At 29.9% G+C, this 10,175-nt stretch overlaps 1 long non-coding RNA gene across 1 annotated transcript; it reads left to right on the top strand.

The window, feature by feature from the left end:
* The first annotated feature begins 3,814 nt into the window (after nucleotides 1-3,814).
* On the top strand, nucleotides 3,815-5,543 carry LOC111887991 (uncharacterized). Its single transcript, XR_002848975.2, has 2 exons — nucleotides 3,815-4,180; nucleotides 5,244-5,543. It is a non-coding gene; the product is annotated as an uncharacterized LOC111887991 (long non-coding RNA).
* The last annotated feature ends 4,632 nt before the right edge of the window (nucleotides 5,544-10,175 follow it).

Here is a 10,175-nt window from a genome sequence, read left to right as displayed (position 1 = left end):
AAACTTTGCACCTCACACTCCATCTCTAGAAGGTATAAAGTTCATCTTGGTGTTCATTCATGATGGATCTAGTTTAGCCATGGATTTATATGATTTTTGTCCCATAACCTTGGTGTTTGAGAGTATAGGTTACTCCAAACCATTAGAAGACCAGTTCCATATGTTTTAAGGTTATTGAGTCGAAAAATGATAGCTTGGTCACTTTCATCCATCCATGCATGAGTTCTTCAGCATTAGAGTGTTTTATGGACTTAGGGTTTAGTCTTGTGCTCTTTTTTAGCCGTACAAAGGAGTAAAGTTATAGAATTTACCCATTAAGACGTTCTTCGGGTTTAGATATGAGAATTGGATGGTTTCTCCATGTGTATTAAGAGGTTAGTAGAAAGTTGGTGAATCAGCAAAGCTACATTGAGCGTAGCCTGTTTTTTCCCCATTTCCACCTGAAGCACTACGTTGAGCGTAGAGTAGGGTGTTACGTTGGGAATAGCATCAAGAGGTTGCCCATTAACCAATTTGACTTTTGGTTAACTATGTTGGGTTTAGTATTGAATGGGAAAATTTGCCTTTTCTCCAAGGAGGATTAGCTATGAACCAAGACCCTTTGCATGTGGATTATTACCTTAATTATTTTTTAGGGTTTTAGTGTATATGTGCTTAATGTGAGGAGTTCTAGTATCAGCAACTCGAGTGTGTGGTTTATCTGTCTACAGATTGAGGTGAGTCTTTTCACTATAATGTGTAGGATGCTAGTTGTCTTTGTGACTCCTACATTAATATGCTAGGCTATGCCCGTTTGTATGCTGGGTTATACCCATTTTTATGACGGGCGGGGCCCGATATGATGGGTGGGGACTGATATGATGGTCGAGGCATGATTTTATGTATGTCATATGGTATTTTGGGAAACTTACTAAGCTTTGAGCTTAAGGTTTGTGGTCCAAATATTTTCAGGTACTTCAATTTCCAAAGGGAAGGTCCCGACTTGACTGCGCAACATCCCCTGATGGCTTCTCCGTACTAATTGTTATTGTTTTACTTTGATGTTTGGAAAGATACATTCTACTCTAATTGGTTTTGGAACAAATGGGGGTGTGGATTTGATGGTTTAAAAATCAAAAAAATTATTGGTATTTTTGGGACGTTACATTTTATTGCAGTGTCAACCAATTGACTGGTTACCATCAATCTAGTAGGTTACCAAATACATGACATGAGAATATTGTGATGTGGAAACCAAGTTAGATCTTATGTGGTAGGATTGACATTCAAATATAGTGATTGCATAACACTCATATCTTTTTAGGTCAATCTAGTGGTTAAAACTCAGTTAAAAGGCACAGTATTACTTCACAAATGACGCCCAAAGGTCAATCTAGTGGTTCAAATTCACTTAAAAGTCAGTGAAAAAGACATATTCACCCTTTCAGGAGATGTTATTGTGGTTTAGACGCTCGATTTGTACAATAAGTAAATAAAGACCCCTATAAGGCCGATCCAGGAGATGCTTAGTGAGTTTGAACCACTAAATCGACATTGTAGGGTCTTTATTTACTTGTTGTACAAATCGAACTTCTAAACCACAATAACATCTCATGAAAGGGTGATTATGCCCTTTTATCTTACTTGTAAGTGTGTTTGAACCATTGGACCGACTTTCAGACGCCATTTGTGAAGAAATACTCTGACAAGAAAAGAAGAAGAAGAAAAGTAGATATGTGAAATTGGGTTCAACGAAAATCACATATTTGAAACTTAATCTTGTCAAATAAGATCTGATGTGGCTTCTACATCATAATATTGTTATTCATTTATTTGATAACTTGTTAGCTTGATGATAACCGGTCAATTAGTTGACATTACAACGAAACTGTAAATGTAATGACATAATTGAGAAAGACAAAACAAAATGTCAAAATCAAAATTTTGGTAAACTTAATGACTTTATTGCAATTCGGGAAAGATGATTACTTGAAGAACATAGAAAATCGATCATTTGGTTTATATTGCAACAAAAATTATCAATATAGTGGCATAATCGAGGAAAAAAACTCGATGTCAAAATCGAAATTTTATGATAATATAGTGACTTTGTTGCAATTTACCTTAATTAAAATAATATTATTGGTAGTGGTTGAATACAAATTAGAAAACTCTACTAATGACAACGATTTATGTTCTTGACAAACTGTATAATATATTATACAAAAATAGCATTATTGTGTATGAAAAAACTTTTATGTACAAAACAATCTTACTGTTTAACCAAATGTATAATAGAGTCGTTGACAAAAAATTTCATTTAGCTTTGCTTCCTTTCTAATAAATGAAGGTTTTTTTTGCCACTTGTCACACTCTCATTCAATTTTTCAAATGTTATTTTATGGTTATTTTGAATTAATTTGTTTTCCACGTGTCATTTTATAAGTTTTTTCTATTTTATTAAATTCCATATAATATTTTAATATAATAATTGCAATAAATGTAATAATAATTGGATATTAATTTCACTATAAACTTACCTTTTAATTTCAAAATTCCCAAAATTAAAGCCCATTAGTTTCTTTTCTTTATTTAAATTATTTGTTTAAATTTAAAAGATAAAAAAACATTTCTATTATAAAAAATCATTATTTTTCTTATTTTCTTATAAATTCAAAGTTCTCAAATATTTTGACATTTATATTTTAATTTTTTTTAATTAACTCATGTAATACATGAGTCTCACAACTAGTATTTAATAAATGGGGGATTTTATTAACACCCTATATTTACAATTGACCCTGCTAACATGTCACTTTTTGGTTTATATATATATATATATATATATATATATATATATATATATATATATATATATATATATATATATATATATATATATATATATATATATACACTCTTAAGGTATATAAGCTTAGGTACCCAAACCCATCATAATTTGTTATTTTGTATAATATATGCATTATAATGTTCTTAAACTTCAATTCCTAACTTGATTTACTTTCAAGATTTTTGAAATTTCACTATTATTTTCCTCTTACATCACATCTTTTTACCAAACACTTTCTAGAGTATATATATTATAGTTGAAAATGAAAACTAGGTAAGTGGAAGATAATGGTGAAATTTAGAAGAATATTTAGAAGTAAATAAAGTTAGGAGTTGAATTTGAAGAACTTTGGACGATTAGAATGCATTATATGATACAAAACGAAGTAGTATGGTAACTTTGGGTACCTAAGGTTATATACCTTTAAGGGTATATTCACTTTGCCCATATATAGAAAAATGAATATATCTTTAAGGGTATATAAGCTTAGGTACCCAAACCCATCATAATTTATTATTTTGTATCATATATGCATTATAATCTTCTTAAACTTCAATCCCTAACTTGATTTAATTCAAGATTTTTGAAATTTCACTATTATTTTCCTTTTACATCACATCTTTCTACGGATTACCTTCTAACTATATATATATATATATATATATATATATATATATATATATATATATATATATATATATATATATATATAGTAGCTGAAAATGAAAACTAGGTAAGTGGAAGATAATGGTTAAATTTATAAGAATCTTTGGAAGTAAATCAAGTTAGGAATTGAATTTGAAGAACTTTAGACGATTACAATGTATTATATAATACAAAACGACGTAGTATGCTGACTTTGGGTACTTAAGGGTGTATACCTTTAAGGTTATATATATATATATATATATATATATATATATATATATATATATATATATATATATATATATATATATATATATATATAGTGATTGGCTTCATCTGTCTACATGCCACACATTTTTGTCTCACCATTTCCACCTACTTCCTGCTACCTGTAGATTGATTTCACCATTCATCTCTATCTTCTCCATTTGTTCCATATCTTATCCACTTTCTATCAAACTTTGCTTTCTCGATTTTGCGTTTTCCCCGATTTATGTTTCGGTGGCACCTCTGTGGGAGAAGCAAGAAGCAGGAAAACACAGTCGCGACTGCGACATGCGAAGTGGCTCAACATCTTCAACCAACATAAGTGTTTCCGTGGTGGCGGTGTCACCCAGTTTCATCGCTTAATAAAGAGGGGTGTCCGGATTTGACATCACGACGATCGATGACTTTGGAGTGAAAGAATTTTCTAATACCTGGGTAATGCTTGGTTATGATTTTAACGATGTGTTCTTGGTACTTCTCACTTTATTTTCATTTTGTGCACATCCGCTCATTCTTTCTTTCAAACCACTATTTGATTGTTGATAATTTATTTATTAGGACTTATGATAAGGTTACTATAAAATGTATTCACACTTCTTTATAGATAATAAAGTACAAATAATGAAGTACAACACCCATAAAAATAGTTAATAGGTTATGTTGGGGTAAAGAGGTGAAAAAACTAACCAAATGTATGAAGAGATGCATCAAATTATTCAGGACGACGCATGATTAGAGAAACTCAATTTCGTATTTTTTAATGTTTTTCATGTATTTCACATCTTTTGCCTATGTACCAACATTATGAATTTTTACTTTCAAATGCAATCTCTATAACGACACTCTTTTGACTAGATCCAAAAAGAAAAAAAAAATCATTCCGACCCCTGCGGAGCGTGAGCCTCATCATATAAATGAGATGGTTATAAATATAATATTTGAATATTTCGTTCCATTTGATCAACAAGTTTGATATATCTACTTCACGACTAAATATGAATGATTGATAAGACAATACCTAAGAAAAAGTTGCAAATCTCATATCTTAAGAAATAATATATTTTATTTAGTATTAACATACGATATATTATTTTCATAATCATAATTCATAAATATATAATTTATATTAAAAATAATATGTAAAATATAGGACCGTATATGTAAAATTTGTTAAACCAATTTATATTAATTTGTAGTAGTTTATTAGTTTGCAGTAAAAAAAAAAAAAAAAAAAAAAAAAAAAAAGACATACCAATTTATATTAATTTGTAGTAGTTTATTAGTTTGCAGTAAAAAAAAAAAAAAAAAAAAAAAAAAAAAAAAAAAGACATTGATGTTCCTCGTAATTACACAAAAAGTTAATCATAACTGACGTATTTCTACTCCTAATATTCTGTCTTTTGGATTTTATGATGTAAGCCTATGCTTGTTTATGTTCTTTATCATTTTCATATAATCATTATTTTTTACTTGTTTTTGACTACTTTTTGTTATGTAGGGTCGAAAGAGATGGTAATTGTCAAAATGATGCATATCGTATATGAGCATTTCAGTGGGCTTCTTTTCAGCCTCATCTCTATTCTCTAATATATTTTGAATTTGGTTTTTGTATGAATATTGTAATGGATTTTATGGGTCATGTTTTATGAATATTATATATCTTTGTTACTAAAGAAAATGTTAATATAATATTATTTTTACCGTAACTGACCATATAATTTCCTGGTCTTCAGTCTTTGCGTTAGCGTTTGTAAGTTTGAATTTTATGTTGTAAATATCAGTTTCCTTATTTTATTTATTCCTATTGCTCTTTATCTAAACAATTCTTTAATTTTTTTAGTTCCACCGATAAAGTCAAGTCTTATAAAAGCGGTCACTCTAAGGGGTTGTTTGTTTTTTTTGTGAAGAGCTGTGCAACCACTTTTGTCTGCGCCTCGCAGACAACGCGCAGACATATGCCCTCGCAGAGTGTTTGTTTTTTGGAAGTGCGTAGACCAAAAAACGTCTGCGCGAGGTCTTTCTGGCGCAGACATGGACCACTGTCTTCAGACCTCATTTTAACCAAAAAAAAAAAAAAAGACCATCCGTTTTTTTTTTTTTTTTTTGCTGAAAATGCATTTTTAATCTTTATGACATGAAATTAAGTTTGAAAAATTAATTTATTTCAACAGCTGCAGACGTTAAAAACAAACAGTCTTCTTATTGCAGACTGCAGACATTTGGTCCACCTCTTCTGTTGCTGAGGCTTGCAGATGTGGTCCACAGACTGCAAACATTTTGACTTCAAAAAAACAAACTGCACCTACGAGAGGACGAATCTAGAATAGAAAAACATGTGATTCATTATATAAATAAAACTAAAAGACAAAAATGTTTGTAGCGGCGCAGAGCGGGTCAAACCAGTAAAAACCAGTCGATTTGCAAAAAAACTGCATTCAACAGGAACGTTCAAACACCTTAAAAACCAGTACAAACCGGCCTACTTGACCCCTAAAGTCATACTTTTACAAAATAATTTCTTTTTAAAAATTCCACTTGCAATCACCATTTACTACAAGTGGTATTACTTTTACTAGTTTTCTTATAACCTTTTGACAAATCCTTTTTATAATGTCAAACTATTACAACTATTTATCTTTGCCTTCTAAGGTTGGATAGATTTTGATAAAAACTAATCATATTCTTTGCAAATTTAAATAAAACATTCCATCATTTCTTTTATTTATTTGTTTCTTATTTTGTCTAAATACTATAAGATAGGTCCTAATCTTTTTCAAGGGTTTAGGTCATTTGTGGTCACTTAACTTTTAATTTTGTACTCATTTGGTCACTTAATTCTTTTTAAGTTTTAAAAGGTCATCAACCTTTTGGTTTTGTGCTCATTTAGTCACTTAACTTTTGGTTTGGTCACATTTAGTCACCTAACTTTTAAAATTGTGTTCATTTAGTCACTAAACTTTTAAATTTTTTCAAAAGTTTAGTGACTAAATGAGCACAATTTTAATAATTAGGTGACTAAATAAGCACAAATCTAAAAGTTAAGTGACTAAATGTGACCAAATTAAAAGTTAAATGACTAAATGAGCACAAAGTCAAAAGTTTGATGACCTTTTAAAACTTAAACATTGTTAAGTGACCAAATGGACATAAAACCAAAAGTTAAGTGACCAAAAATGACCTAAACCCTTTTTTAAATAGGCCATAATTTTCATTATATATAAATAGTAAATAACATTAAAAAGTTAGGTGGGTCCTAGGACCCACTTTTGTACACAATAGCTTTGCCATTGCTCTACGAGGGATGTCTCCGGGTTGAATATTTGTGAGTTCATAACAAAGCGAAACACTTCCTGTTGGAAAGATGCAGATAAAACTACTAATCAACTTTTCTTCTTTCATTTATTTCTTCAGGCAAAGACTTAGCTTAGAGTTAATAAAGTCAAGCGAACTGAAATCGACATAATATCGCGAAGTGGCCATCCTTGATCAATTTGAGTGAGCCCTAGACGATGTGACTCAGGCATTACCCAATAAAAGTGGAAAGCTTACAGAAGTACTGAAACAACCACAATATGCATCATTCCCAACTGAAAAACAAATTTTAGTCATTTATACAACTCTCATTGGATTTGTGATCGAATGCCTACACAAGCAAGCAAATTAGCTCCATCAACATGGTATTATTTGTTTTTATTACATTGGTTTTGTAGGTTTGTATCAAAAAAAAATTAATGAAATGGATGGTAACGGCAAGAGTGAGACAATTCTAGTAAGAGTGTTCTAGTTTTTTGTTTTGTATTGGTGGTTCCCGACTAGTTACTCTATGATTGTTGGTAATTGGTATGTTGATGTTGGCAAACCAAATTATCTCTCATTTGAGGTAAAAATATATAGAAGGTTTTGTACTTTTGTTAACCTTCAATTTTTTGTGTTTCCTTTCAATTTTTGATTCGCATTAATAATATGTAAAGAAGTTAAGGTTAAAAAAAACAATGATCCTATGGTTTTGACCTCACAAAACCGACCTGTCAAGAATAATATCCCTTTAAGCTAAAGTGTGAACGTTCCACTTTCATAAGAATTTTAATGAACAGATTCTTTGATATGGATAACATGTATAATTAACCACCCAGTTGAATTACCATGTCATATGCCAATTATGTATAACTTCTCTCAACATATATCTGCGTTACATATTAATATTTTGAGCATAAGTGTTTATTTACAAATTAATATGTAAATACAGTTTTATCCAAACCAAATTATACACTAACTACTAAATACTAACCACATCCAAGCTTGTCCTAGATGATGGACGATAGAGGCGACCATTTAGGGCTCATCTTTTAATGGGGTCTAATTTTTTTTATGAAAATTGTTATATTTAGAAGATAGTATTACTAATTTCCTTTCAATTATTGAGTTATTATAAATTAATTTATGATATTTGTATTTTAAGAGCTTATTTTTTTCTAGCTCTGAGGCTTGACCACATCGAGAATATGACGTCCTTTAGTAATAAATAATAAATTAGTTTTGATTTATGTATTAAACTATATGAAAATTTGTTGTAAATTGTCAAAAAATACTCTGAATGTTTATTTTATTATAAAGGTCTAATGACAATTTTTTTAGGTAACCATATTATATATATGTAAATAAAGTACGATTTGTGACTGGGAACAATATACTATTTGATTTTGTTAATAAAAGCCTAGCGTTGCTTTTGTTTGTGAAGCACACTTTAAACACTTGTTCTCGAGTTCAACTTAACGAGGGAAATGAAAAGAAATACGTGGAAATGAGAAGAAAGGAAAAAAGATATTAGTGTTCTCGATTTTCATTAAAAGAAGAAAGTTGAAGGAAATGGAAGTATAATTTCCCTCCAATTTGGAAGGCCTTGAAGAGAAAGAACAAAATATTTAATTTTCATCTCATTTCTCTCAAACTCATGAATACAAAATACAAATTTCTTTTATTTTATTTTCTCTTCTTTTCTCTCCTTATTTTATTTTCTTTTCTTTGCTAAAACTCGGAAACTAGGCATGAGTCTAATACAATACGATTTTTTGTATATTCATAAGCTATATGGGGTATCCTATTTGCTAGTTTTTAGTAATGCTGGGATCTTACACAAAAATAAGGAATTATCATCTTGTACCTATTTAATGTTTGCTTTCCACAAAAAAAGGATTTATGACCAATATTTTATAATCCAATATTTTCAAAATGTATGCTTGTCCATCTTGTCCAACCCAATACATATATGTCATCTCAAAGAAAAATGGTATCTTGATTTTGTAAACATTGTCATCCATAACAATCTCCTAAAGACTAGCCTCTAATTCCATATGTTGACATTTACATGCGGTCATTTAATTTGTCGCGAGCTCCTAATATGTTTTGACATCAACATATCATCAATTGAAGACCTAATGTATTCAAGAGAAGGATCACCCAAAATTGATTACGAAATTGTCATCTTTATCAAGAGAAGTGATTAATCAATCGAATACCTAACGGTGTCAACAAAAAACATCACCAGAACTTGATTATTTGAATAATCATTTCTTCATTGGACCATAATTTATTATACATTTTTAGAACTGTTAATTATTTACAATTATTTTTATCCTCATAATATGGATTAACTGAATATGTTTTATTTCTTTTGAGATACAACATTTTAACTTGTATCTCACCGATACAATGTTTCATATGTACTAAAACACATTCATTTTTTCCTTTGGTTGTTATAAATTATAGCCAAATTAAAACTGATTAATTTCATATATTCATTATTAAAATTTTATCATTAAAATATCTATCTCGAACTAGATTGTGCATGTCTCCAAATATTATTTAATCGGTTACTTAATTATGGGGAAAAGCTTTTGATCTTTATAGTTTTATCGACTACGTTGAGTCAAACCCTGTTATCGGATTTGATAGGTCAAAGGATGTCACACCCCCGAACTAGACGGCGGAAACGTCCGAGGGCTATTGTGACTCAATTGAATACCATCACAATGATTATACATGAATCATAACATCATTCATCACCATGCATTGAAATATTACAACTGATATCGTTTACATTCAGTACATTGTTTTAAACAATACATTTCCATAACTTAAACCGTTCGATACTAATTTAAACAAAACACCATGATATCACTGGATACATATTCATCGATTTACCTGTTACCTGAGAATACAAGTATTTTGAAAAAACGTCAACATATGAAATGTTGGTGAGTTCATAAGTCATGTTTGAAAAAGAATGATTTTTGTGTAGTTTGAAAACCCAGAAAATCCGATATTTTCTGAAACGAGTATTGTACATAAGAAAAAGTGTGGAGATCCGTAGTATGCTTGTCGATTTTTGTAAATGTGTATAATTGTTAAACCTTGTATACATCACATAGGT

This window comes from Lactuca sativa, chromosome 5 (assembly GCF_002870075.4).
Source record: "Lactuca sativa cultivar Salinas chromosome 5, Lsat_Salinas_v11, whole genome shotgun sequence".
Lineage (NCBI taxonomy): Eukaryota > Viridiplantae > Streptophyta > Magnoliopsida > Asterales > Asteraceae > Lactuca > Lactuca sativa.
This window is presented reverse-complemented; position numbering and strand designations above follow the sequence as displayed.